We start from the raw sequence: 14,277 nt of genomic DNA, 5'->3' as shown, positions 1-14,277 counted from the left end.
TCGTTTGGGAGGAAAGAATTATTTTTTTGCGTGTAGGAACGGTAAAGGACTGGGGTGTATGGACCAGTCCCACTTCTGGTCAAACATATGGAGAGGACAGCTGATTTTAACACAGATTTTTCATTGTTTCATTCCTAAGGTCACTATCTGTGACAGTTTTGTAGAGCCGCCACTACATAACAGATCCTCATGAACCACATTGGGACAATCGCATAAGTATCCGTTTCATTTGGACAATCCGAATCGCATTAAGGAACATTTTTTTGCTGAACAATAGATGATTCTAATAATTGTATTTCAGTAAAGCTGTAGATCCAATAGGATTTTAATATCGACAACGTATAGAAATTCAAAAATTGCAATAAACTGGAGTATTGATACCAGTATTGTGATCAGTCCGTCAGTGAGAATTTGTACCAATTTCCTGTAGAATAGAGTTAAAAATTCGGATGTGTCGAATCTTAAGTTTTTTTTCTAGAGGCTTTAGTTATTAATTCCATAACCAGCGACATAGCAAGAGTCACAAAGGGCAACGTGTAATAGATTAAGGGATTCAGGGAAAGTTGGTACAATTGTACTAAATTTGATACATATCACTTCCCAAAAGTACAATTGTACTACTTTTTTGGTACAATTTGAAATATTCAGTTCGTCTTCAAAATGTTCTTTTTGGTATTGACAAAATTACAGCCAAATGGTATAAAAATTATCCATTTAAAATCTGGAATTCGGTAGGTAGGGCACCAATAGATAGGGCACCACCATCTAACAATAAAATACAACATTTCGGAAAATAAAATGCAAAATGAATATTAAAAATATTTAAGACATAGATTTAAAGGAAAATATATTTAGGATTTTATTTTAAGTATTTCTATTGAACTTCAGTCTTGATACTGAAGTGATGTCAAAACTTCTGCCAAATTCTCAATTAATAAGACGAATATTTCCAATATTGAATGCTTTATTACAAAATTTTTCCCCAATATATTCATACGAAAATATGATGAAGGTTGTAGAATTGTGACTCGTTATGACCAACGAATATCGAGGGACAGTGCGCAATTCTCTCATTTCACGCCATTTTATAGCCAAATCTGAACGAAGTCAGTGAGAGGTACCCTGAATGTGAAGTTTTCTAACTTAATTACTTAAAAATATTGACAGATTTTGTTAAGATTTATTTCGTTAATGCCTATTAGGTAATTTTAAGCATGTAGTCTAAAAACACTGAATCCAACTGGAGTAAAAATTTTGATAAATTTAAGACAACTTAGGTTAATTTTAGAAATTTGTAATTAAACTATATTACAAGCGCTGATGTCACGCGGATTTCACAAAAATAAATAAATATTTTTCGACAAATTCAAGAAAATTTATTAGATATATATTTTTTTCATCTATTAAACAAAATTTCACAATTTGAAAAAAATTGATGTTCAAAATTGCAAAAATGTCTTCAGTGCCGTACGAAATTCAAAATAGGTGCATTATTGCTAAAATTTAGAAAATGTAAGAAATTTTTAACTATTTTGTGGGAGAGAACAATTTAGGAAATCTTCATGTTGCATTTATGTAAAATTTTCCCCGTTTTTAGTTCATTTAAGTAACATACGGAAAAAGAGCCAACGATTTGGACCATCCCTTAAGGTTTTTGGTATTGACTCCGAGCCAAAAATTCGGCTTCTTTAAAATAAAGAAATTTTTTAGGGAACTTGGTAGCTTTAAATCTAGGACGAATAAAAATAAAATTAGGATACAGATCTCATTTATGGATTTTCCTTCTTTTTTGGCGATATATTAATAAAGCAATTCAGGTAAAACAAATGCCAATTAAAAAAATCCAAATTGTAACAGGTACTTCCAAGTAAAAAATTTTTTCTTAATTAAAAAAAATTAAACCAAAGAGACAAAAACCTCAAAATACGCCTTAGCCTATATTTAAAGCGTTTTTATCTTCAATCTAAAGATTCTATGTTTTATTTTTTAAAATAAAATATGTTGTTTTTTTTCTTGAAGGAAAATTCGCCTTAGTTCAAAGACATGCGGCTTTAATGGAGTGACGCAAATTCCCAAAATGTGTTAATTTTAAAAAATTAAAACAAAGAATATTAACGTTCTTTTAATTAAAATTTCATTATTTTAAAGAAATTTATCCTTAATATTGTGTAAATTGGGCATCGTAAAATTTTGGTTGAGCAATCTTTAATACCACCTAAATACTTTTTCAGCGTAATAATTCCAAGAACTAAAATAGAATAAAATTGGCTTCAGTGGCATAGCGGGTTTTCTTTTTTTCGTGTATGCGATGTAAAACAAGTATATAAGGCCGAAATTTTGGTCAAGCCGAATCGTCTATACACTGCAAACAATATTTACGTAATATTAAGGATTGCGCAACCTAATTTTGAGGATGTGCAATTTAAAAAATATTTAGATCAAATTTCTTTAAAATAATGCATGTTTAATTAAAATAAAGTTTAAAATATTTGTTTCAAAAAATTTTTTCGTTCAATTTAGGACACAAATTTTGTAAATTTGCATCTATCCGATAAAGTCGCATGTCTTTTAACTAAGGCAAAATTTTCCTAAAGTAAAGAAACACATTTTTGAATTAAAGATATCGTCCTTAAATTGACTGAAACATTGAATCTTTAGATTTAAGATAAAAATGCTTCAAATATAGGCTAAGACTTATTTTGAGCATATAGCATCTTTGGTTTAAAGCTTTTTGGAATTAAGAATACATTTTTTACTTTGAGGTACCCGTTATAATTTGGATTTTTAAGCTGGCATTTGTTTGTACGTGAATAACTTGATTAATATACCACGAAAAGAAAAAGAAACTTCGTTAAATGAGATCTGAATCCTAATTTTTAGTTTTTTATTAATCCTAGATTTAAGGTCAAATAAGTCACTAAAACATGTCTTTGTTTTAAAGAAGCCGCGTCTATGGCTCGGAATCAATACCAAAAACCTTAAGGGAAGGTTAAAATCTTTGGATCCAAGTAAACTGTTTTTTGAGTGTACCCTCCACCATGGGTACTACTAAATATTGTCATCCAGAATCGAATTACTTGAGTTGTGGAAGTCAAATCTGGTGATCTGTTTATATGGTGGCTATATATTATTATGGGAGCCACCGTGGAGCAATGGTTAGCATGCCCGCCTTGCATACACAAGGTCGTGGGTTCAATTCCTGCTTCGACCGAACACCAAAAAGTTTTTCAGCGGTGGATTATCTCACCTCAGTAATGCTGGTGACAGTTCTAAGGGTTTCAAAGCTTCTCTAAGTGGTTTCACTGCAATGTGGAACGCCGTTCGGACTCGGCTATAAAAAGGAGGTCCCCTGTCATTGAGCTTAACATGGAATCGGGCAGCACTCAGTGATAAGAGAGAAGTTCACCAATGTGGTATCACAATGGACTGAATAGTCTAAGTGAGCCTGATACGTCGGGCTGCCACCTAATCTAACCTAACCTATATATAGTTACGGACCGATCTGGACCAATGTTTGCATGGTTGTTAAAGGGCATATAGCCACATGATGTCCCAAATTTGTAATGAAAGTCACTGACGAGTATCAAATCGGTTCAGTTCGCTTACTTAAAGAAGTCGGGGATGAATATATTTCCCATCCTGATATCAAGGAACATGGAAGAAAAAAATTCAATAAGTCGGCATTTTCCCTTTTTATCGAATGCATTTTCCACAAATATTTTCATTGCCTCATTTGCATAGAAATTTTTGAAACACCCATTTCCTTCCTTATCAACTTATAATTCACTATTGACAGCATAATGACATTTGGCAAATTGAAGAATTTAACACTTCACTAATTGTCTTCTCTTAACTTGGCAACCATTAAATGGTCAAGCCAATCCAAAGGCCTTAGTCAAATTTTTACTATTGACGTAAACCCATGTGGAGGAGGAGTTCTCAATTAAAAATCAAATGGAGTAGAAATTGAAATGTTTTTATTTTTAATACGACAGCTATTGTTTATCAAAGTGCCTCTCTGCATCATCAAGTGAATGATAATTGAGGACACACCTTGTTATGGTAGCATATGGACGGACATAAATACCAATGCAAAATGTGAGTGGAAATCTTAAGGCCATCAAATTGAAATACACATTTAATTGCTGGCCGTAGTTGGCTTCATTTCATCATTCTGACAAACTCCGTTTCTATGACTTCTTTGTTTACATTTCTCCTCCTCCTTCTTCTTTTTGGCATTGATTCAAATGAATCAATTAAATGCCTTGACTTTGTCATACCAATGGTCCACAGTTATAGAAAAAACAAACTACAAAAGTAATCCAAATATCCTTTGTTAAGATTTCGTAGAGTGATAAAAAACAATCTTAAAACTCAAACGCATAAAATGTTAAAAATCTCAATTTTTTTTTTTTTTTTGAAACCATTCAACAAAAAAAAAAGAGAAACATCTGTCCATCTGTTGCTTATTCTGGCCTATACAAACGCACAAAAGTAAATCTCTAACAGCTTTGATTTTATAGCTTCTTTGACTCACAAAGGACCCTCATGTATCCATGTTCACCAGCAACAACAAAAAAAAAAAACAATTCCGACAACAGGCTCCTTTCTCTATGCCATACAGCAGCCTGTTGCATTTTTAAGCCAAATGAAGAGAATACGATGATTTTTCCATTACAAAAGGATACGTTTTTTTATAAGTATGCATTTGTGCGTGAGTTTTCATATCGCAGGATAACAAAAGTACCTGCTGTGTATAAAAATAATAAAACAGCAACAAATGGTTAGACAGTCAAACAATTGTGTTTTTTTTTCGAGTTGGCTAGTTGGCTATTGTGTGGAATAGCTGGTTTAGAGATACATTTAATGACGATGCCTTATTATTATTATTTTTTCTAATTTTTAGAAAGACACCTGGAATGATAAATCAGTACAAGCTAGCTAGGACCACATTGTTTTCTCTATAGGAACACCCTTTACTCGAAAGTAAGATCTGGATCAGAAATATATCGATTTTAAAAATTTGCCAGACACATCTGGTGAATTTCTTTATTATAATTGAGTGACGACTTTTTATAGCCAAGTCCAAATAAAATGTTGACCATTTTTTTGTAGTAATAATATTTTGAACAAATTTATATAGAAATACAATTTGGCAAAATTTTCTATAGAAATAAAATTTTGTCAAAATTTTCTATAGAAATAAAATTTTGACAAAATTTTCTATAGGAATAAAATTTTGACAAAATTTTCTATAGAAATAATTTCCTATAGAAATCAAATGTTGACAAAATTTTCTATAGAAATAAAATTTTGACAAAATTTTTCTATAGAAATAAAATTTTGACAAAATTTTTCTATAGAAAAAAATTTACAAAATTTTCTATAGAAATACAATTTTGACAAAATTCTCTATAGAAATAAAATGTTGGCCAATTTTTCTATAGAAATAAAATTTTGACCAATTTTTCTATAGAAATAAAATTTGGACAAAATTTTCTATAGAAATAAAATTTTGACCAATTTTTCTATAGAAATAAAATTTGGAACGAATTTTCTAGAGAAATAAAATTTTGACCGAATTTTCTATAGAAATAAAATTTTGTCAAAATTTTCTATAGAAATAAAATTTGGCAAAATTTTCTATAGAAATAAAATTTTGAACAAATTTTCTATAGAAATAAATTTTGCACCGAATTTTCTAGAGATATAAAATTTTGACCGAATTTTCTATAGAAATAAAATTTTGACAAAATTTTCTATAGAAATAAAATTTGGACAAAAATTTCTATAGAAATAAAATTTTGACAAATTTTTCTATAGAAATAAAATTTGGACAAAATTTTCAATAGAAATCAAATTTGGACAAAAATTTCTATAGAAATAAAATTTTGACAAATTTTTCTACAGAAATAACATTTTGACAAAATTTTTATATAGAAATAAAATGTTGACAAAATTTTCTATAGAAATAAAATTTTGACCAATTTGTCTATAGAAAAAAAATTTATTTCTATAGAAATAAAATGTTGACAAAATTTTCTATAGAAATAAAATTTTGACCGAATTTTCTATAGAAATAAAATTTTGACAAAATTTTCTATAGAAATAAAGTTTGGACAAAAATGTCTATAGAAATAAAATTTTTACAAATTTTTCTACAGAAATAAAATTTTGAATTTTTTTTTTATAGAAATACAATTTTGACAAAATTTTCTATAGAAATACAATTTTGACAAAATTTTCTATAGAAATAAAATTTGGACAAAATTTTCAATAGAAATAAAATTTTGACAAAATTTTCTATGGAAATAAAATTTTAATAAAATTTTCTATAGAAATAAAATTTTTACAAAATTTTCTATAGAAATAAAATGTTGACAAAATTTTCTACAGAAATAAAAATTTGACAAAATTTTCTATAGATATATATGTTGACAAGATTTTCTATAGAAATAACTTTTTGACAAAATTTTCTATAGAAATAAAATTTGGACAAAAATTTCTATAGAAATAAAATTTTGACAAAATTTTCCATAGAAATAAAATTTGGCAAAATTTTCTATAGAAATAAAATTTTGACAAAAATTTCTATAGAAATAAAAGTTTGACAAAATTTTCTGTAGACATAAAATTTTGATCAAGTTTTCGATAGAAATAACAATTTGACAAAATTTTCTATAGAAATAAAATTTTGACAAAATTTTCTATAAATTCAATATCCTTAAAAATTAAAATTTTCGTGTTGGGTCGTACCCTCAAAGGCCATTGTGAGTATGTTCTTTGTAAAGATGTGGTAACTTTCCCTTGCTTTTGCTAATAGGAGAGATCATAATTTATAATATCGCAAAAACTGAAATAAGCTTCTAAAATAAAAAAATAAAACAATTCTTTCGAAGAAAAAACTTAATTTTTTATAATAACCATAAAAATTTTACCAAAAACTTAAAAATAAAGCTTTTTAAATTTGATAGATTTTTGGTAAAATTTTCTTTAAATTTTGATAGATAATTTTTGACACGAGTGGCAACCGTGCTCACAATACTATAATATTTTTAAATAAACGACACAGAAGCTCAATCCAATTGAGCTATTGCGATTGATCAAAAATTGCCAAAATTCCTATGTTCATTTATAAAAAAATCGTAAATTACGACACAGAAACTCAATCCGATTGAGCTATTGCGATTGATGAAAAACCGTCAAAATTCCTATGTTCACTCATAAACAATAAATCGCAAATTAAACGATAGTGGAAAATTAAAAAAAATAGATATACCAAAATAGGTATATCTACAAATCCGAAGTTTCCTTTAAACTAGTACCGCGAATTAAAATTTTGCATAATTTAAAAAAAAAATCTAAGGACGAAGAATTTATAAAAACATCAAAATTTGTAAAGTAGAACAATTGAAAAGTTGATTTTTTCCTAATTTTGCCAAAGTCGAAAAACTGTTTTTTTGAGTCTTATGACAAACCCTAGTATGGTCGATATAACTTCTTTTAATTTCAGATTGAATCTTTGAGAATGAATCAGGGGGGTTACTCTGTATTGCGATACGAAAGCAAATGCGATGCGATAGTTAAATGCGTTAAGAGTACAATTCGGTACTCTGTATCACTTGCGCAAACGCTTTCGCAAAGTAAACTGAAAATATGGTAACGCTTTAGCAAAATAAAGCGAAAATATGACAACGCTGGCTGCACAATGTAAACAATAACGAAAATGATAAAAAGAAATGTCAAAAAATTGTAAATAAAAACATTTTAAACAATCTTCCGTTCGGTGCGTGTTCTTTTAAAACTTGCTAATCGTTTATAACAAAAAAGTAATAATTATGGATTCGATAGCGTTATGGTTTGAAGAAAATTAACATGAACGAATTACAAGAAGAATTTTGCGAGATCGGTCAAATATACTCTCCCTAAGTGACCACGGGTAAGAAAATGGAAACTCAAATTATGTGACAAACGTTTTCGAATATTTCATTTTTATAGATTTCGTCTTAATAAAGATGCGTTTATGTATGTATTAAACGCTATTAAAGACGACCTCGTCGTTCCAAATAAATCCACAGCCATTCCAACTCCAATAAAAGTGGCCGCTGCTTTGAAATTGCTTGGACAAGGTGGTTATCTACAAATCGGCCAAGACCATCTTTTAGGACTATCAGAGCAATCTATGTCGCGCTGCTTAAAAGAAGTTTGCGAGGTGATTGAACGAATACTTTGTCCCAAGCACATACAATTTGAGGTAACTGCGGAAGAGACCATAAAGTCTACCAAAGTTTGGAACTGACGTTGCTGTGTCTGTAACTTTTTTGGTTTTTCCCTAAAACAATAAACAATTTAGATACAAATATAAAAATTTAATTGTGCTTACTTACATATTTGTTACTTTGCGATTGCTATTTTGTTTGCGCACGATTTTTGCGATCAACGAACGAGTTTGACATACGCTTTCGCATTATAGAGTGCGGTGATGCCAGATTTGCGAAAACTAGATGCGCAAGGTAGATACGAAAACGAATTACTGAGTACCAATTACTCGATTCGCGACAATTTTTCTTACGCATCGCAATACAGAGTAACCCCCCAGAGCTATTTCTTGTTAATTACCATGAAACATTCACCCACGCATTGCATTGCAATATGGCTCCGAGTATTTGGGTAACAATTTCACAAATAAAAAAAGTCGTAAATTGATGTTTTCGACAAGCAACACAATCTGAATGTTTAATTTACACGACTGGACAATTTTGTTACCTATAAATGAAATTTTCTTAGAAAATCAAAAAATAAAAAAAAAACGAAATCATGTCATGTAGTAGCTGCTGTTGGTGTTTTGCTGCATTGAAGAGACTTAAACGAAACACAAAATGACCACAAATAAGCAAATACCAAAACAAAAAAATTAAAATGGATAAATTAACAAACAAAAACCGGCAAGAGTCACAAAACAGATTAATCGAGTGCTCGTGTTTAATCCCCCAAAAAAGTACTAAGGAAAGGATGTCTTTCTTCTTCAGTATGAGTGTCGAAAAGCCATCACCATTCATTGTTGGTCATCCAACAATTTGTATATTGTCAATGGTTTGGGAACTTTATGGACTTGAACGAGTTGATGTGATTGCATTTTAATGGACAAATTAAAAATCAATGATGTTTAATGCATGATTAAACACGCACACGTATGCATTTTATTCAAAATAACTAAAAAAATCGAAATCCACACAGATGTACAAAAACCAAAACATTTCACCATAAGCCATGAATTCGTATAAGTTTTTTGAGTACCCACCATCAATCGCGGTTTATCCATTTTTGTCCGTCCATTTAATTCTTCATTGTGGAATCATGGATTCATGCGTCCATGTTTTGTTTTCGGCCATTTACATTAATTATTTAAATAAATGATCGTGAGAATTTTAAGAGGCGTCAATTACCATTCAGTATGCAGTAGATAATCATTCTACTACGAGTCAATCTTTAGTCTTTTTCCTTTTGATTTGGACAAATCGAAAAAGACCATATACGCCAACACCATAACCCAAAGCATTAAATGACAAAGTCGAAAACTACCAATATTCCATTGAATAATTTCCATGTCATGTCTCCTTTCATGCTTTCCATGAGTAAAACTTCCTATAGTAGTCGTTAGTTAGTTAGTTAGTGTTAATGTTCCGCACGTCTTTGTTGTTGCTACCGATAGCCATTGTCACCAATGCAAACTCTTGAGGAGTCACTTACGTTCCGAAATACTTCGAACTCTATAAATCTTCATAAACTTGTCACGTTTTCAGTGCAACATATACAAATTCCTTCAACACAATTCTGGATATTAAACTCAAATTAAGAAAAAAATATCCAATATAGGTAGCTCCAAGGCAAGACTTTGGACGACGCAACCAATAAAAAGGAATTAAAAACCAGATTTTGGCCCATCATGGATGAAAGGTATTGAATTTTAAGTCATCAATAAATCAAAAATTATTGAAAGCAATTCCTCCGAATACTTAAGCTTAGTAAATTAAATTTACCGTTCGGATAAAACCACTTAGCGAGATTTACGAGAGCCTATCTTCGTCATTATGTTACTCAAGAGATAAAAATTATGAACTATTGCAATTACATGTGTATTTACCAGGGATGGGAAAATGCAGTACTATAGTACTTTTTTCAATACTTTTTCAGTACCATAGTACCCCCGCGTATGATTTAGTACCTTTTGTGTAGACTTGGGAGCCACCGTGGTGCAATGGTTAGCATGCCCGCCTTGCATACACAAGTTCGTGGGTTCGATTCCTGGTACGACCGAACACCAAAAAGTTTTTCAGCGGTGGATTATCCCACCTCAGTAATGCTGGTGACATTTCTGAGGGTTTCAAAGCTTCTCTTAGTGGTTTCACTGCAATGTGGAACGCCGTTCGGACTCGGCTATAAAAATGAGGTCCCTTGTCATTAAGCTTAACATAGAATCGGGCAACACTCAGTGATAAGAGAGAAGTTCACCACTGTGGTATCACAATGGACTGAATAGTCTAAGTGAGCCTGATACCTCGGGCTGCCACATAACCGGATGCACAAAAAAATAGACTGGGAAGAGATAAGGAGGGGCAGGCACGAAAGTGGCCAGTTAAGAAATTTGGTTTTCTCCCATTCTCCAAATTGAGCAGTTTGTGATCAAAGAAATTATTGGGTTTACTTGCCACAGAGGTCAGCTGACAATGTACACGTTCGATGGCAGCCAGATGGTAATGGTGTGGGCTGTAACGGCCGAAGGTCGCAAAATCGCCGGAGCTCAGACCGTTGGACTTTTGCACATTTTGGAAAGTAAGAATGATAATAAAAAAATACCAAAATGTCAATCATCTCAAAATGACGCTTCGCCAGAAGTGAGCTAATCTACCGCAACACAGGGTTTACATAAAGGGATATATACAATTACGAACCGATATGGACCAATTTTTGTGTGATTGGGGATAGGTTTATCTGGAGGCTATATATAACTACAGACCGATATGGACCAATTTTGGCATGGTTGTTAGCGGCCACATACTCGCACAATGTAAAAATTTCAACCGAATCGGATGAATTTTGCTCCTCCGAGAAGCTCCGGAAGTCAAATTTGGGGATCGGTTTATGTGGGGGCTTTATATAACAGGTTGACTGATAAGTCCCCGGTCTGACACATAGATGGCGTCGCTAGTATCAAATGCATATTATTTTTATATAGTACCAACCTTCGGATGATTCGTGTCAAAATTTGACGTCTGTAAGTCAATTAGTTTGTGAGATAGAGCGTCTTTTGTTATTGTAAAAAAATGGAAAAAAAGGAATTTCGTGTTTTGATAAAATACTGTTTTCTGAAGGGAAAGAATACGGTGGAAGCAAAAACTTGGCTTGATTATGAGTTTCCGGACTCTGCCCCAGGGAAATCAACAACAATTGATTGGTATGCAAAATTCAAGCGTGGTGAAATGAGCACGGTGATCGCGGTTACCGACGAAAACATCAAAAAATCTACAAAATGATTTTGAATAACCGTAAAATGAAGTTGATCGAGACAGCAGAGGCCTTGAAGATATCAAAGGAACGTGTTGGTCATATCATTCATCAATATTTGGTTATGCGGAAGCTCTGTGCAAAATGGGTGCCGCGCAAGCTCACATTTGACCAAAAACAACAACGTGTTGATGATTCTGAGCGGTGTTTGCAGCTGTTACCTCGTAATACATCTGAGTTTTTCCGTCGATATGTGACAATGGATGAAACATGGCTCTATCACTACACTCCTGAGTCCAATCGACAGTCGGCTGAGTGGACAGCGACCGGTGAACCGTCTCCGAAGCGTGGAAAGAACCAAAAGTTCGCTGGCAAAGTAATGGCCTCTGTTTTTTGGGATGCGCATGGAATAATTTTTATCGATTATCTTGAGAAGGGAAAAACCATCAACAGTGACTATTATATGACGTTATTGGAGCGTTTGAAGGTCGAAATCACGGCAAAAGAAAAAGAAAAAAGTACTGTTCCACCAAAACAACGCACCGTGCCACAAGTCATTGAGAACGATGGCAAAAATTCATGAATTGGGCTTCGAATTGCTTCCCAATCAACCGTATTCTCCGGATCTGTCCCCAGGTGATCGCCGAAACGGAGGCCTATTTTGAGGCAAAACCGAAGGAGTACTACCAAAATGGTATCAAAAAATTGGAAGGTCGTTATAATCGTTGTATCGCTCTTGAAGGGAACTATGTTGAATAATAAAAACGAATTTTGTCAAAAAAAATGTGTTTTTCTTTGTTAGACCGGGGACTTATCAGCCAACCTGTTACTTTTAATGGGTAATTTTAACTTTTTTTTGTTTCAAATAGGTTAAAAACAGAGTAAGAATTTATTAAATGGTACACATCATTTAAATATTGTCGAAAACATGCTAAAGCCAATCTGAAAAAATTGTGAATTTTTGAAAATATTTCAGGTCAAACGTTTCCGACAAGCGTTAAAATCCATTAAAAATTATAAAAAATTATAAAAATTATTTATTTGACAAAACATTTCAGAATTTTTTAATTTACATCCAAAACATTGAATTCGGATCACACCTAAAGAAGTGATGCAAATTCAGTGCAACGGCTTTTGAAATAGAGGACTTCCATCCTATGACAAGCCCATGTTAAATTCTCTGCTTCTGCGTCATTTTTGCACCACATCCGGATCCAAAAAAAACATTTTCATTACTTTTTGGCGACTCTTTCTTTGCTGGGTGGTGGAGGGTAGGAAAATATGGCGCTCTACTTTGTTGAATTGTATATCATCTACCCTGGTGAGGATAGTATCTTTGACTACAAAAACGAATTGGGGGACGCGACAATAGTTGAGAATTTTTATGACTACAATTTCTGCAGAAAAAAATCTTCTTCCTGATAAAAGCATGAACCCATTTTGAACTTCATATGGCGCTAAAGATATACTTGTAATTTTGAACTCCAATTATTTTTTTTTTTTTTAAACTACAAATTTTTCTTTATGATTTAATCGAAAACAACTTACTTAATTTTGCGATATCGGCATGATTTGTTAAATTTTTCTAAAGTTAACCTAAATTTTGCACAATTAACGAACATTGCTCTTCTGGTGGGTTCACTGTTTTCTGAGCAAGGGAAATTGGTGCAAATGGATATCCATTCGCTCTTGAGATTAAAATCTTATTGGGTCTACTGATTTACTGGCATAAAATTATCAGAATAATCTTTTGTTCAGCACATATCAAAAGTTTCCTTCTGGTGTGATTCGAATGCTAAAAATTAAACAGATTCCTTAGAGTTTGTCCCAGACTGCACCCAGAGAAGGAATATGATCACCTCAAACATGTTTTAAGAGCAAAATGTTATTTTTGGGTGGTGACCATGTAACATGGTTTTCGCAACCATGTTATTTTCTCGGAAATCATGTATCTGATTTCGGCAAGCAGGTTATATTTGACGAGAAAATAACATTTTAGTGACAAACATGTTACATGTTCACCATACAAAAATAACATTTTGCTCTTGAAACATGTTTGAGGTGATCATATTCCTTCTCTGCGTGTGGTTCATGAGGACCTATCTGTGTAGTAGTCCTACTAATTTGTCTTAGGACGTGTCCTTTGGTATTAGTCCAAGTCTTGTCCTAGTTAAAGTGTAAATTTACCAACAATTGACAAATATGTTATATGTCAAAGTGACTGGTTCTTTCCATACGCTTCGACCAGAACTGGAATTGATCCATACACTCCCGGAAGTATATACCCTCTATCCTGTAAGATAAACAATATCGCAACCAATTTCTTTATATTCTCGAGGAATATAAGACACAACTCATCTGTTGCACATTATCACAAGAAAACACTTTGCGAATCCCATACAGCTTCCGTTTCAATGGTCTGTTTTCTTTTTTTCAATCCAATATCCTTCTGAAAAAAGGCAAAAAAAAATGGAAAAAATAGAAAAAAAAAAACAAATGAACTCCAAAGACTCACCATACCATTTGTGTACAGATTGTTTGCGCTAATGATGTTTACAACTTCCGTTTTCTACATCGTTTTAAGGAAACACAAATCCTCAAGGGTCTCAAAACTTGTAAAAGGAAAAAAAAAACAGAGAATAACATCCGAATGAAATGCTAACAAAGGACATCTGTTGAATACTAAAACATAAGAGATTTAAGCAACAGGTACAATTTACTTGTTAGTAGTAGTGTTAAAGCAAGAGCAATATAAAGGATCATTTGGACGAT

The 14,277-nt window shown here is 32.1% G+C and overlaps 2 long non-coding RNA genes across 2 annotated transcripts; one reads left to right on the top strand and one right to left on the bottom strand.

Annotated features, from left to right (window-relative positions):
• The first annotated feature begins 7,532 nt into the window (after positions 1–7,532).
• LOC142220447 (uncharacterized) lies at positions 7,533–8,368 on the top strand. The gene is made up of 2 exons (XR_012717876.1): positions 7,533–7,939; positions 7,999–8,368. It is a non-coding gene; the product is annotated as an uncharacterized LOC142220447 (long non-coding RNA).
• Positions 7,961–8,594, bottom strand: LOC142220446 (uncharacterized). Its single transcript, XR_012717875.1, has 2 exons — positions 8,388–8,594; positions 7,961–8,332 (listed from the first exon to the last, which is right to left on the bottom strand). It is a non-coding gene; the product is annotated as an uncharacterized LOC142220446 (long non-coding RNA).
• Positions 8,595–14,277: the final 5,683 nt, after the last annotated feature.

The sequence above is a fragment of the Haematobia irritans genome, chromosome 1 (genome assembly GCF_050003625.1).
Source record: "Haematobia irritans isolate KBUSLIRL chromosome 1, ASM5000362v1, whole genome shotgun sequence".
Lineage (NCBI taxonomy): Eukaryota > Metazoa > Arthropoda > Insecta > Diptera > Muscidae > Haematobia > Haematobia irritans.
Note: the sequence above shows the minus strand (reverse complement) of the source record. Positions and strands in the feature narration are given on the sequence as shown.